Genomic DNA, 15,504 nt, shown 5'->3' with positions numbered 1-15,504 from the left:
AGAGGATGTGCGCAAGTTTGCCCTCACGCTCCATTTTTACTCGGCAAAGGCATACAGCTTTCTGCGAAAGCACGTCAAGCTACCACACCCAAGCACTCTGCTGAAATGGGCAGCGGTGGTTGATGCACGACCAGCGACGCCGGGGCTACAGCGGCTCGGCAACTCGCTGGACCTGCGGGAGTTACGTGAGCAAAGGCGACAAGACCTGCAAATGGGTGCACAAGAGCATCCCGAAGCTTGCTTCCAGAGAGGGTGCGACGTCGTCAAGGAAGTGACTAGCTGGGGAACTACCTGCGCAAGAAGGATGGAATTTTGCTTTCTGGCACTCCTCGATGGCCCCCAAGGACCAAAAAGACTGCCAGTGCGACCACATCTCTAGGAATCAGGGTGCGACACCGGTCTCATTGGAGTGCACATGTGCGTCAGAAGAGCTTGGAGCTCTGCTCAGCCTCGTCTTGCGTGCACCAAGGAGGCTGCTAGCTTTGCGTCCCTCCAGTGTGCTGCTGGACGACCGACGTGAGCCGCCTCTTGTATGTACCGAGCGACGCCGGGGCTGCAGTGGCTCGGCAACTCACTGAACCTGCGGGAGTTACGTGAGGAAAGGCGACACGACCTGCGAATGGGTGCACAAGGGCGGAGGGGTCCCGCAAAGCTTGCTTTATGAAAGAGTGAAACATAGTCTTCAAGTGCACGCCTAGCTCGGGAACTACCTGCGCAACGGGAATGGAATTCCGCTCTCCGAGTGTAATAAAGTGACTTGCGCACTGAACGGGACCCTATTCACTACTATTATCAGGCGCTGTGTCTAAAGATAGGTCTGACGTACCTAGGATACAAAATCTATAGATACGTCAGACGTGCCCAGGACGCGGAGTCTGTGTCGGGTGTCTTAGCGTGGGCAGTCGAACTGCGGCCGGACGCTCCCGCTGGTGTATTTACAGCAGTCCGAAAGCGTCCCACGCTTGCGTCTTATCGACCTTGCATAAGTGGCTGGCAGCCGCTTGGCCTGGCTGCCGTGTGATACACGGGCGTGTGCCTGTCGTGTGTAAAAACGCGTGGAGTGCCAAGAAAATCAAACATTCTGTCTAACAAACTACTGATTTCAAATTCCCCGACTTTTCCAAGTTTTTCCCTGACTATTTTGATCAAATTCCTTGAGTTTTTGAGTCGAAGGATGACATTTCGGCAATGTCATTCAGCATGGCCCTGCCGCCGAGCAACCGCCATGCCGCTTTCACTAGTCGTCTTCCCTTATTTAGCCCACTTTTTGAATGATTCCCTGACTTTCCCAGATGATCCGAAATTTCCTGGGAGTTCAAGGCTTTCCAGGTTGGCAGACATTTTTTGAAAGTTCGGCACGCGTTTGCGGGGTTTAGTGATCGGGAAGCTGCTCGAGAACAACCTAACTATAAGAGAAGCTGGTACAGTACTGCTTACACGATTGTCGCCCCTTCACAGAAGGCAGGCGGCCGGGGGCCGCCGTCCGCCCGGAGTGACCGCCGTCGGTCTTTTTCACGTCACTACGGATCACATAGTGACGTGGTCCGTAGTTAGCTCAGCACTGAGCAGTTCGGAGATTTCAACACTTCTCTCGCTGCTTCAAATGCGAATCTTGACCGTCGAGCTAAGAAAATTGCCCGGGCACGTCCGCCGTACCGTTAGAACTCCGCGTTCTGGTTACGTCCTACATACCTTTAGACTCCGCGTTCCGGATGGGTTCGACGTATCCTTCGACACAGCGATTATCGATGAGCTCCCGTGGTTAACGATTGCGGATATTATAATTAAACTCGAACGACCGAGCGATGTCCGAGGTATCGATCCGAGCCCGTACGAGAAGCACGGGACCGAATCTGGCTTACTCTGAATTAAATAAAAAAGAAAAGCCTCATTCCCTCGTACTTCACGTTATTCGTACGCGGGAGAGCACACAAAACCCTGAAAAAACGAATTCTGCACACGAAATCCACACACTCCGATCAACGCCCACAACGCTTCCGACACGCACTGGGCGCTGCCATCTTATCGTTGACGCCAGAGATTTGGTCTGGTTACGTCATTAGATTTTGCCTGGCCACGTGTCTAGTGGTCAAAATTGTACAACATGGCGGCGGCCAATCGGGGGTCACTTTTGCCTGATGAACGGTATACTAGTTTATCACTCTAAGGCCCTCTACCTCGTTGATATATATATATATATATATATATATATATATATATATATATATATATATATATATATATATATATATATATATATATATAAAACTGAGAAGAAAAAAAAAACCCTTAGTGAAAAACAGCAACAACGGACGATTTAATCTTCGACGTTTCGGCCGGAGTCAGGCCTTCGTCAGTCTTCCTGACGAAGGCCTGACTCCGGCCGAAACGTCGAAGATTAAATCGTCCGTTGTTGCTGTTTTTCACTAAGGGTTTTTTTCTTCTCAGTTTTATACCCACGCCTTCGGCCTCCCGCCACCATGCCCGTTATATATATATATATATATATATATATATATATTTTTTTTTTTTGTTTTTTTTTTTACGAGGCATTTTTTGCATTTTGCTTGTGACAGTGGCTTGTTGTCGGTTTGAATGAGTTGGTGGCCGAGAAACCGGTCAAATTTAAAAAGAAACAATTGTGTAACATAGGTGCACCAAATTCCAGGGGATAGTTTTATGACCAAATGGGTAAGAATGTATATTGAACAAACGCTTCACTCCTAAGAAAATATTTTGCCACAAGTCACTTAGGCATTTTCTCGGAAGTCTCAAGATCTTCCTCTCTTATTGCAATAGACGGCGATCTTCAAATTAGACACTCAGTTTATGTCTTCGGGCGTATTAACGAAAACGTCCTATAAACTTCGGCTATATCAAAAATAAAAATTAATGCTTTCTGCGTGTGAACCTTCCACGGTTTGCAGACGAGTCGCTTTACCGAAATATGGCTAGGAACTGAGCAATAATGACGTTGACGTTCTGCTACCCCAAATTAATTCTACAGTACAGAGATGCAATATATTGAAGAAAATAGTCGGAGCTGCATACCTTTCTAGCGTAAATATTGTCGTATATTCCTTGCTAAACATAATCAATTTTTTACAATTATCTGGATAGGATATCGTCTTTCGTGTATCTTCGTTATCGTTGTCTTTACTGGAAAACCTTAAGCGGTTTCTTATTCAAAGGGTAATGAATTACCACTAGGTGATTTTAATATGCCTGATATAACTTAACCGTGTTATTAATAAGAAAACTCTCAGAGAGTTGATTGACATATTCCTAGATGTGGACATAAAGCGACTTATTAACAAGCTAAGCAGAATTTCCACTGACCCACAAATCACATAGGGTGACTACAACAAACCTAGCGCTGTAAAACGAGCTGGAAACATGGGTGACTGTACGTAGAAAGTTCGAACTTTCACCCAATGTGCATTGAGGTAATGCATTTGACCTTGTGAAATCGTGAGGCGGGGCTTCGTCCCCGTGAAAACATTAGACCAATAAGCTTGCCTAGGCTAACGGCGGACATGCTCGCAATCGGCCCCAAAAGCGTGGCGCCATCTCCCGATAGACAACGTGAGCAGAAGACGCACTCTGTGATCTGCTCGCTGGGCCTTTCGACAGATGGCGCCACAAGTTACATGCATCGCTGACCCAGTCGTCTGTGAACATTTAACGAACACTGACTGCGGATGCGAGCGCTGTGACTTCAACAAGTTTCTTGGTCTCATTTTATATAAGAGGAAAACTACACCTTGAAATTCTACACTGTAAAATCTACAAGCAAAATGCCCAGTCAAAAAACGTTAGGGATTTTTTTTTTCTTTTTTGTGCAGGCGCCGATTTTTTTTTTTTGCTCCTTTTACATAGCTAGTTCAGTTTTAGACACCCTATAGATGGTATTTGGGCCACTTGTGGCCGCCATGACAAGGGGCGGAGAACACTTCCGGTTTGGGTTTTGCTTCCTAGGGCAACGTTACCACTTTGTTTCGTGTCGTCCGCAATTAAATCATATTATCTTTTTTTTTTGTTACATTTCTCGCTTCCGCGGGCTTTTCGGAGTGTTGTAATGCTTTGAAATTGAGTGTACAACGTTGCTATGTCCGATCTCCAGAAAATAAAAGACGCAGCGAGCCGCGGTCGTCGAGCGCGAACAGACCCAGACGCGAGTATCGAATTCACGCTCAACAATAGGACGCTTAATTTTGAAATCAAAGATGCACACATCCGACTTTTCAGGACAGCGAAGATGCTTGATCGAACGAATCACCCCCCCCCCCCCCCCCCCACACACACACACTTGAGTTCTTATGCAAATAAAAATTGATCGAAAGATTATTCAATATTCGCTCAAATATAAATTTTTATTTTAGTCTGAACGTAGGATCTTTAACAGAGAACAACTTGGTACTGCATAAAATATGTAATACATAAAAAAGGTTTTTATCGTTTTTTTGTTGCTTTTTTTTTTTTTAGTTAGAGCAGAAATAATTGCTGATGTTAACTTTCGTGTGCGTGCATGCTTGTGAACACACGGTTATGTGAGAGTACTAAACAAACTGCAGCGAAAATCTACGGACAAACTAAAAGAAAAAAAAACACGTAAAATTTGAAAGTTTGTGTCGGTCGTGGACCTCAGAAAGAGACATTTCTTTTCGCATGAAACCGAATCTGGGGTTCGGTTTCGCTTTAATTTCAGGCGTTAATTTTTAAAGTTTAAAAACCAGATATTTTTTTTTTAGCATGAAGTAATGCGTTTGTTTGCGACACGATTACGATATGATGTGAAACCGGTGTTGTAGGCGTCGCCGAAAAAAAGTAACGAAATACGTTACTCGTTATTTTCCAAAAAAGGAACGCGTTACCATTCTCGTTACGACAAAAAAGGACGCACGTAACTTTTGCGTTAGTTTTTAATTGTGAATTAACAGGTTTTACTATTTTGACGCTAAAGGTACGTATAAGCGCCATCTTTCAAAAGCATAATGTCCATGCAGAAACTGAACATAATTACCTTATATTTTTCTGCTTCACTTAAAGGAGCTGTGCAACAATTTCGGGGCTTTGCTTTAATTATTGCGGAAGTTGATGCCTGACACTTCTGAAGTGAACTACAGAAAACAGATTTTGCCTGGATACCCTAGCTCTTATTTTAAAAAAATGAAAAGGATCCAGGTTTTTGCCGCCCCTCAACTCGTACGTCGTCTTCCGGGTCACATGCGCAGTGACGTTGAGGGGGTAGGCGCCGGGATCCGGAAAAGTTCTCTCTTTAGAGCCGCCACCGAGCAGCGAGAACTCATCCGCTCGCGACCGCGTGACCACGTGCTGGCGGGTGCCGCGCGAACAATTTGGTGAAAGGAGGAAAGTCTCATCCGGGTCCGGCCATACCCGTCCGGCCCTGTCTAGGGAGGCTCAAGTGAGGGTGGGTGCAACTGCTAGATCGGCGATCACGGGACATGGACGCCATTTAATTGCTAAATTTTGCTGGGAGTTTATGGGGCAAAGGGTCGTTTTCTTTCCTAACTCAGGTCATAAAAGCCCATTAAGGTGCTTGAATAATTTACACAAGGTATAAATGATTACTTTTCCATAGCCACCAGTTTTGTTGCGATAGGTTAAGTATTTTTTTAACGCGAAAAATGGTAAATTCCGCCATCTTGGACGTTGCTGCTTGTCTGGCAACTTTGCTTTCTCCGCTCGACGTTTGCAATTCTCGGAGCGAGAAGGAAGCGAGAGAGGCTGCGCCAAGGCGCTCGTTGCTTGCAATGGAAGGCGAGAGGAGGAAAGGCGCATGGAGCAACAGAGTTGCAACAGAGCGGGCGCCTGCTCTCGTGCAGGCAACACTGGCGCATATCCTTTCTCGAATCCTCTCCCTCAGGCGCCGCCATTCAATTGCAAACGCTCTCCAGGTTTTGAGTTGCGCCCACCCTCACTACAGCCTCCCTGGCCCTGTCTCGCTCCCCCTCCGGCTTCTGGCGGCTGTTCGCAATAGCAGAGAAAGCTGACGGTTTTGTGGACCTAGGATAGATGGCGCCACTAAAACTCCGTATAATAAAAGTTTTGTCAATGATACCAGGTTTTTGACGCATTTATATATATAATGGAACGGCAAGATTTATAGAAAAGTTACCTTTTATCGAGCAGGTATTCGCACAACTCGCTATCTTTCAAGAAGGATTGCCAGTGACGTCACGCCGCGTGGGTCTCATGGCCGCCGCTCGCGGCTGCAGGTCGGGGAATATTCTAAGTTTTGCCTCGCTATTAGGCGGCATAAACGCAACATTTCGATGAAAGGAGGTGTGTTTTCTGTCATTTGTGACAAGGTGAACAATATCAAAACAAGAGGATGCCAATTCTTTCAACGTTAAAATCGTTGCTCAGCTCCTTTAAAGGGACACTGAAACCTTCCAAAATGTACTTTTTTTATTTTTTTCCAGGTGACTTATTATTGTGTCAGAAAACTACTCAATCAATATTTTGCTACAGCGTCGCGTAAATATTTTAATAAAGTCAGAAAATACAACTGCTGGAAACCGAAACCTAAAATGGACTGGGGAGGAAGAAGGAATATAGAGGAGAGTGATAACGGAAGTGACTTGACCGTGACACTTTTTTCTTTCCCCAAACAACGCACTTGCAGCGTTTTAGAAGCCAGAAAGAATAGGTATCATATTTCTTTTCTATTTTTAATATTGTGCGCGTGCCTTCGAAAACCTACGACTTTGATTGTATTTGGTGGTTGTGTCAAAACCATAAAAAAGCAGCACGTCGCTACGGAGGAGAGAGTGCGTGAGCGCGATTCAAACCGGCCAGTTCTCGATCGGCTTTTTTCGGTAAAAAAGAAAACTAATTTCGAGCAGCAAAATGCTTTCTGGGTAGTTGGGCTTTCATATGTAATGTACAAATAAAAACCCTGGCTCAGCATAAATAGCCTGTGAGTGTCCCTTTAAATACTCACAAAAAAAAAACGCTAAAAAACAAAAAAAAAAAATTCACGTGGCTCGTCGCCTAGAAACACGAATCAAACTGAAATGTAATCCCTGTAAGTCTTGGTAAGAATATATGTAACGAGTAACGTAAAAACGTTGCCCGTTACTTAAAATTAAAAAAAAACGCAAATACGTTATTCGTTACTGCTTTGAAGAATGTAACGTTTACGTTAGTACGTTACCGATAAAAATAACACGTTACCGGTGAAGCCGCTACTTGTAACGCGTTACCACCAACACTGCGTGAAATAGCCTAGGTATTTTTTTTTTTTCGATTTTGCCACTCACCCACGTCGACAAACATAACAGCGCTCGCGTGTCTTCCCAAACAGAACACCTCGAACAAACGCGACATGTCCCCAGGAGGTGTTCGTAACAAGTCGGACGCGAAACTACTTTTCTTACCTTCTCACCTCGGAATCTAAAGTAGCCTTTTTGACATCTGCGTCTGCACCTGTATCCACGTGAATATCACTCACGAGATCGCCGCGGTGGGTCGACGTTATCACAATCACGATATCTCCACTCATCGTCGAAAACATGCCGCTTGATTTTTTTGCGTGGAACCACACTGCGACGGCTTTGTCCCAATCACGATATCTCTACTCATCGCCGAAAACGCACCGTTCTTTTTTTTCCCGGGCGCGATCGAGCGTCCGACAGGCGTAGCGTAGTTTCGCTTTGGCTAGCTCGAACACTTGTGGAGACGCCGCGCAGTGGATGAAGCAGTGTTGTTCTCACACACGCTCTCTCGAGTGCACGAAAAACACGAAACAATTACGTGCCTCGGGTGATTCGTGGGCGCCTAACTTTGTTGTATGTGTATACAAGTTTCCACTGGGCCGTCAGGTAGGGTCACGTAGCTTTCGCCACAGAGGCCGAAGAAAACGAGATGCAGTGCTTTTTCTTGGCGCCGTATGGCCCAGAAACACACAGCGATCTATCTTACGTCCGGTTTTCGCCATACTTTTTCCCATTTTCTGCCCAGAAAAACTTAAAATGTGCGTTGCTCTTTCTTGCTCATTGAAACACACACAAGAAGCTGGTTAACCGGAAGTGATATCGGCCACATAAACTTCCGCCAATACTTGTTTATGTTTTCCTTGGAATACCCTGTATACTTGTTCTGTGCCTAGCAATCCCAAGTTTACGAGTTTGCACGCTTGCCTCTTTCTGCAAGCGGTAAATTTGTACACTAGACTAGCATCGAAAACTACAGGCGAGCCAATATTTCTGCGATTGCATCTAAACGGTTTTCCCCTACGTGTCGTAGGGGAAACCCGTTTACATGCACTTCTAAAACAAAGTGAGTTCAAAACATTTGAAAGCGAAACATTTAGGACCCCGAAAATAAAGCGGACGAAGACCGAAAATGAATTCTTGCTTATTGTCTGCTGTGTGATGACGATCTTCACGAGAACATAAAAAAATGGGGTTAGGTGGGTAAGAAAAAGTGCTGCAACTTTGTGCACGAGGCCTGCGTTCAGAAGTCGACGCTCAATGCCAATACGCAGTTAAAGAACACGTACCACAGGCTAACACGCTCATAAAAAGAGGGAGTTGTCATTATAGAAGACGTCATTATTGAAGACGCTCTTAAAAGGGGGAATATAAACGGGCGCCTCGAGAGCCAGAGGTCGGCGAATAAAGTCACCGGAGCGCAGTGCAAGAGCACATGAAGTATCGGTGGCGCCGAGGACTGCTTCCGGTTGCTAACTTCCGGTGGATGGCCCCCGCTAAAGAGCCTCGTGCACTTCCGGGGACTTCCAAATGGCCCCGAAGGCATCCAGCACGCTAAAGTGACACAGGGCAGCTTTTCTTCGGGAAAGAGAAGTTGAGTTGTCCCGCCGAAAAGCTGAAAAAAGCACGTACGGAACAGTGCTGGATGTGACGAGTTCGTTGCGAAACATTCATTTCGCGGGAAGATTATGATAGAAGCGTGCTTTGAGCGGCTGGGGTCGAACCGTCACTCTGATGTTCTCATTCACCCAGTTCGATGTTGCCTAGCTGGGCCAGAATGAAGGAATGATGTTGTTCTGTACGACGCTGAAGCTTGAACAGCATTTAGAAGAACATCGACTTTGAGGTCAAAGATGCTTTGACGGTAAAAGTGAAGCACCCTAACACAACTTCTGCCCCCCCCCCCCCCCCTTTTTGTTTTCAATTCATTTTTTTTTTTATTTACTCCCATTTCTACATATGGGTGACGGAGACAGGGAAAAAAGCTGCAAAATGTGCAGCTTGACAAAGCCCCTGCCCCCTATCGGCAGATCGGCAGACAGGAAACGTTAACAGAAACATTTTAAAGGCGAAAAAACAAAACAGGCAGTTCTATGCAGGAGAAAAAAAGTTTAAAAGTTAGAAGTGAATATTGTGCGTATTGTTTTCTTATTTAGTGCATCAAGACAGACATGGTGGTCTCTTAAAAAGTTCAGTAACGTTGGCAATGTATGCTGTAACATTTGAAGCCCATAATTTGTTTTAGGACGAGGTACTCTCGGGGACCCGGCGCTACGTACTCCGTATACCGTATTCTTAACACTTAGTCTAGAAAACCGCAGTAATGGGTGGTTAAAATACTTAAGGGATAATTTGTAATATTCTTGTATTTTTATTACTTTATGCTTACAGAAAAGTGGATCGGTGTGTGCGTAATACGACGCATTGGCTACGACTCGAATTGCTCTCTTCTGCAATAAAAAAAGTTTATTAAGGTTTGTACTGGTCGTGGTTGCCCACACCAGGTTACAGTAGGATATACGAGAACTGAACAATGCATTATAAATTAAGAGTTTAATACTAAATGGTAATGTATGGCGATGCTTATATAGAATTCCTACGATATTTGAAAGCTTAAGTGTAAGATTTTGAATATAGGAGTCCCATAACATATGTTCATGAAAAATTATGCCTAAAGTTTTGCCGGCTTGCCGAACATTTTGTCAAGCCGGCTTCATAGTGATCAACGGAAAGTTGTGTGTGATATATAAAACGTTTTTATTAATTTAAGTACTGATTTATTTACAGTTTTACTAAAAAGCTTCAGAATCTCATTTTTATTTTATATCAACAGGTATTTGTGAATAATAAAAATTTGTTGATACCGTTCGATTTAAAAGTACGTAGCACAAAATGTATTTTAGGATAATTTGCTTGCGGAGAGCGAGAGAGAAATAAACAAGAAACGTTTATAATGGCCGCAGTTTTATTTTTGTTTGTCCAATTTATTCATTTACGCATAGTATTCATCTTCATAAGGAGTGAACAGAGTGTCAGTATAAAATCAATAACACTTTCTTTTAAATAACAGTCCAAATTAGGAGGCCTACAACATAATTTCAAGGACTATTGACTAAAAAGAACAACAACAATTCAAGAAAACTATGAACACCACTAAATATACACAAAGTCGCACGGGGAAACTGCTCAAAAAAACAAATAAAAAGAACAGACGTTATTTACCGCTTTTATCGGTGACCCATGATTAAAACAGAACAAACAACTTAACACAACCGATTTTAAACATTAAAGTTTAATTTTGTCCGAAATCTTGAAAACAGCCCGAAATAAACGAAGGACAAGAGCGAGAAGTGAACGAACACAACGCTGACTGGCAACTGAAGTTTATTCTTGCGAGGAACAGAAAGGAAAACATAAAAGATGCAAGATAGATAAAACATTATCCACCCCCTTGAGGCACGCCTCTTGACACAAATTTGCCGAAATTTTTGATAAAGGACACAAATCGTCATTCGCCTAAAGCCACGGATGGGGCACTAACACACGTGTCCTCTCCGTAGGTACCAACAAAAAAAACGCCTCGTCAATTTTTCTAGTCACTTTGATGTGGTGACTGGTCAGAATCTTAATCTCCGTGAAAACCTGAGAACACGGAGAACACAAACACCTACCACAATGAACTGCAAGGTGTCTCGACGGGTCGCCAGCTTTGGCGAATGACGAAGTGTTTTTTATAAGAAATTCGGCAAATTTGTTTAAGTGTTTAGAGGCGTTTTGTAAGTGTGTGGATAATGGTTTATCTATCGTTTATGTTTTCCTTTCTGTTCCTTGCAGCAATAAACTTCAGTTGCCAGTCACGGTTGTGTTCGTTCACTTCTCGTTCTTGTCCTTCCTTTATTTCGAGCTGTTTCCAACTTTTCATCATGCACCAACTAGCCCAACTTCATGCCGTGTTAAGTTTATCTGCCTAGTTGGTCAATGCAATTTTACGCGGAAGGTTATTTTTAAGTGAAAATTGTTTTGGGAGTAAAAAATAATGCTTTAAAGGTGTCGTTAACATATTGTCGGACATTAAGTTGATGTTTAGGAGCAATTTTTTTATTTCCCTTGAGACGCCAAACTTTTTTATCTCCAGCGTAAAAAAAGAAGTGACGGGAAAGCTTACAATTATATTTAAACCGAGCTTTCCGGGACATGTCAAAAGTAATGGAAGACGAAGTTGGTTCAACATATCTCAAACAAATTAATGTTTATAAAAAAATATAAGAAAAACGGAGCACCCCTAGCGGCGCGCCACCGGCTACGCGCATGCGCAATGGGGTGTGGTCAAGAAGCGCGCCGTCGCCCATAATCAAACCATTGGAATGCCATGTTCGGCGTCGGTGTGAGTCCTCATGCTCTCTTTCTGGTTGCAAGCGCTAATACTGAGAGTTCCGAGCAATGTCCATTTTAGTTGTATCAGCGAAATTAACGAAGCTTCGCAAACCTTCGTGTCAAAAATGTGGCATGCGGTGATTCATTCCGCATGGGTGTCGCAGAATGGACGCTAAAGCCTGATTCCTGAGATGAGATTCTGGTCGTTATTTTCAGTCGCGACGTCGCTCGATGTACAAAAGAAGCGTGGACGGTAGTTGCCATGCCCGACATCCATACTGAAAATGGCGCGCAAAATCGGACTATGTGAATCAGGCGGGTACCAGACATCTCATCGAACGCCGCTTATCGAAAGCCGTTTCATCGAATAAGGAGCGATTTCATCGAACGGTGATTCATCGAACGCCGTTTCATCGAATTTCATTTCACCGAATTTTGGAGTATTATAGTTTTTTTAGGTGCTTTACTCTCGCCTCTGATTTGTTTTCACGGTGTTGTCGAATCACCAGAAGTATAATTACTATCCTAGTCAGTAGTCAATTCTTTATCAAAAGTTTGGTTTTCGAAAGAATAGAACGTAAATATTGAGTGGGTATACGCTACTTACTGTTTTCAGGTAAGATAAGCGGCTGTACTCCACTACCTTCTTTGTTCCCTATTTGTTAACGCTTGATAGTTACATCCGGAAAGGAATATAAATAACAGAACGGAAAGCCGGGGTCACCCTGCTCATACACCATACAAAAGACAGTCTGCAAACATGATTCACCGCAATATCCATGGTTCGAATGCCGCGTGCCAAATTTCTCCTTGAACTCATTGCCACGCGGCATTCGAAGCACGGATCTCGCAGTGACTCGCATTCGAATCTGTACGCAGACTGTCTTTTGTATAATGTATAAGCAGTATGACCCCTGGCTTAAGGGCGCAAGTGGGTCGGTGCATACTGAACATTTTAAAGCAGCACGAGACTAAGGAATACGAGAGGTGATACCAAGAGAGACGTTTTCATTTTCTTCTCTTTCGCATTCCTCAGCCTTGGGTTTCTTCAAGATGTTGAATATGCCTATTCTTCGCTGCATCTTTTTGACTTTTGTGTTTACCTATTTAGCTGTGTTTCTATTCTATCCTGGAATAATAACTTTTGTTCTCTTCTAAGAACGTAGGCTGAAAAGCCGGCAAGTACACGGCTCTGCCGATTAGGAAGAAAAAAAAAGGGGGGGGGGGGGACGTCTTTCTTTTATGCGACATAGAGGCATGTCGCTGTTTCAAGGGCGGCTTCGTGCTTGCAACAGAATGTCTCTTCAAGGATGAAGACACACTCTTGAGGGATACATTCTTGACTAAAACAAATATGATTAGGTTGTTTCTTTTGAAAAAAAAAAGTACCTTGTACAGAAATCTTTTAGCGTACTGACCAAACAGCTCCGTTCATTTTTTAAGCAGTCTTCTTACCATTAGTCATCTATTCTTTCTTAAACTTCAATGCATATATATAGTGAAATAATTAGGAACCAGTCCCACTTGTTTACACGCTTCTTCCTAATGATACACAAGACAATCTTTGACATACACTTAGACCTTGGTCTAAGACGAATTATGGACATCACCAATTAGCAAACTTATTGCCGGATTTCTTAAACAAACATCCAGTCGTTACGGATATAATTATCGATTGTGCTTCAAAACATAGATTCAAAAATAGAGTAAAACGGTACCCACTGTCATGTCCGCTTGAGTAAAGACTTTCAGATAGTGTTTTCATTGCTTTTGAGTTGTATCACATGGTTCATTGTGAATTTCAAAAGTGTTAAAACAAGCACGAACAATTGTATGAACTCTGTACAAAACATACTGTTATCATAGTTGATATCCTATTGCAGTGGTTCTCAACCATCGATGTTTCGCGGACCTCTTGAGGATCAGCAGAAATGTTTAAGGACCCCGTTTGTGCTGAAAGGAGAGGAAAAGTATAGGTTCAATATAATAATGATGAAATAAATGGATATAGCTAAGGGCTAGTGCGAGGTAGACCTCTCTTATTGACATACTCGAGGAAACACGCCTGAAAACTTAAATATTTCCTCTCGACCTGAAAAAAGACAATTTTTATTGCCGGGCTTGACTGACGAGGCAGGGCTTCGCGGACCCCTAAAATGCCTCCGCGGAGCCCTTTTTGAGAATCACTGTCTACTGTATCCTTTTGTATTTCTTTAATGTGTATTGTTTTTGTTTTCGCCTGCTGAGCAGTGTAAACAGGTAATTCGCGAGCGACCTATAGGGTGCGCCACCTCCGAACAAACATGGCGGCTGGGAACAGGTTCGGTCGGGTCGGCCGGACCAGCTGAACGAAAGGCGCATTATATTTATCAGATGTTCTTGGTTTAGTGCCTTATCTTCTAGACGCTTTAACTGCGACGGCTAAATGCAGCCGGTGGACCTAAGCTGCACAGCGCAGTTTTATTTTCCCAGTGCGGTCTATTATTTTCATATCCAACCTTTGTTTCGGAGATTTCAGTCGAAACCGAAACAATGGGCTCCGGAGTGGCAGTATTTAGCTCTAATCAATTATGAACAGATGACAACGGCGGCGACGGCTACTGAATTCTGCCACCGAGCGTAATTTTCAGCTAGCTCGCTTGCCTCGACAATGCGATTTATCTGTCCTCGAAATCGAGCATTCGTACGCATCCGCATTTAAGAAACGGTTTCAGTCGTCAGCAGAGACAAATATACAGGCTGCACGAAAATTACGAAGATTAAGCGGGTGGTTCTTGCCGTATCCGAATCCGTATCCGCAACGCCGTATCCGGAAGATTGAGCAGGTACCTTGCCGTATCCGCAACGACCCCTCCCGGGGGGAGGGGTCGTTGCGGATAAGGCTGTTAAATTTCTAACTGGGTCCACTTGGAGTCTAAAACTACAACTGGGATATGCCGGTTCCAGTTGGGAGCCAAATGGGGACCTAACTGGGAACCCACTTGAAGCAAAGAATTGTAACTGGGATTTATTTAACTCAATTTGTAATCATGCATATGCTTTTACATATTATGCATTTGTTTTTTGTGTTCATTTTTATGTGTGGACTACACTTACATACACGAGGCACCTAAGAGCCAGATTTAGTATTTTCTTCTCAGGCTGATTTTTCTGTAGGTGCTGTCACTTGTGCCTTCCACCTAACCGAGCAGTTCGAGAAAGGTGTGCCCACCCTATGACACACTCACGGTTAAAGCTCACCGGGCCACTCGGTCACATATGCTGTCTGGCCCTAGTCTCTGCAGTAGAATGCATAGAGTGTAATCGCAGCTGGTGATGGTCGACTCATTCAGTGAGCACGTTGCCCTTGCCGTCCTGTAAGTCTATTAAATAGCAGCATATACTCTCTCCCGCCCCAACATCCTAACGTGCTGCCCCACTTTACATATCTGCATTTAGTTAGGCTGAAACGACTGTTCAGTTGCATATAAAAATATATGCTGGAATGTTTCTTTTTAACCTGAGGTTCAAAGATCAAACACAGGTTTCAAAACAGGACATTTTCCAAACATTTTGAACTTTTTATGTTAAGATATTCTATTATTTTCTAACTTTGCCGATTTCCGGACTTTCAAACCTGATAAGTTCTAAAGTTTAGAAAAACTTGAACCCTTGGAGATGCTTAGGATATATGTCCAATTTCTCTGAATTACGCCTCAATCATACCTCCTCCACCTGTTTTGAACGAATACTAACTATAACACATTATCGATTTCCGTATTCATACTGTGCATATTCGTCCAGCATCAAAGCAATCAAGTAATCTCAGTATAATCGCTGCAATCCCAATGCCATGTTACAAAGCCAGTGATTAATGGTAGCAGCGGTACTAATGACTCTGTAGCGGACAAGC

The sequence above is a fragment of the Ixodes scapularis genome, unplaced genomic scaffold (genome assembly GCF_016920785.2).
Source record: "Ixodes scapularis isolate PalLabHiFi unplaced genomic scaffold, ASM1692078v2 PGA_scaffold0__279_contigs__length_252992795, whole genome shotgun sequence".
Classification (NCBI taxonomy): domain Eukaryota; kingdom Metazoa; phylum Arthropoda; class Arachnida; order Ixodida; family Ixodidae; genus Ixodes; species Ixodes scapularis.
The sequence above is the reverse complement of the archived record's forward strand: the minus strand, read 5'-3'. Positions refer to the sequence as shown.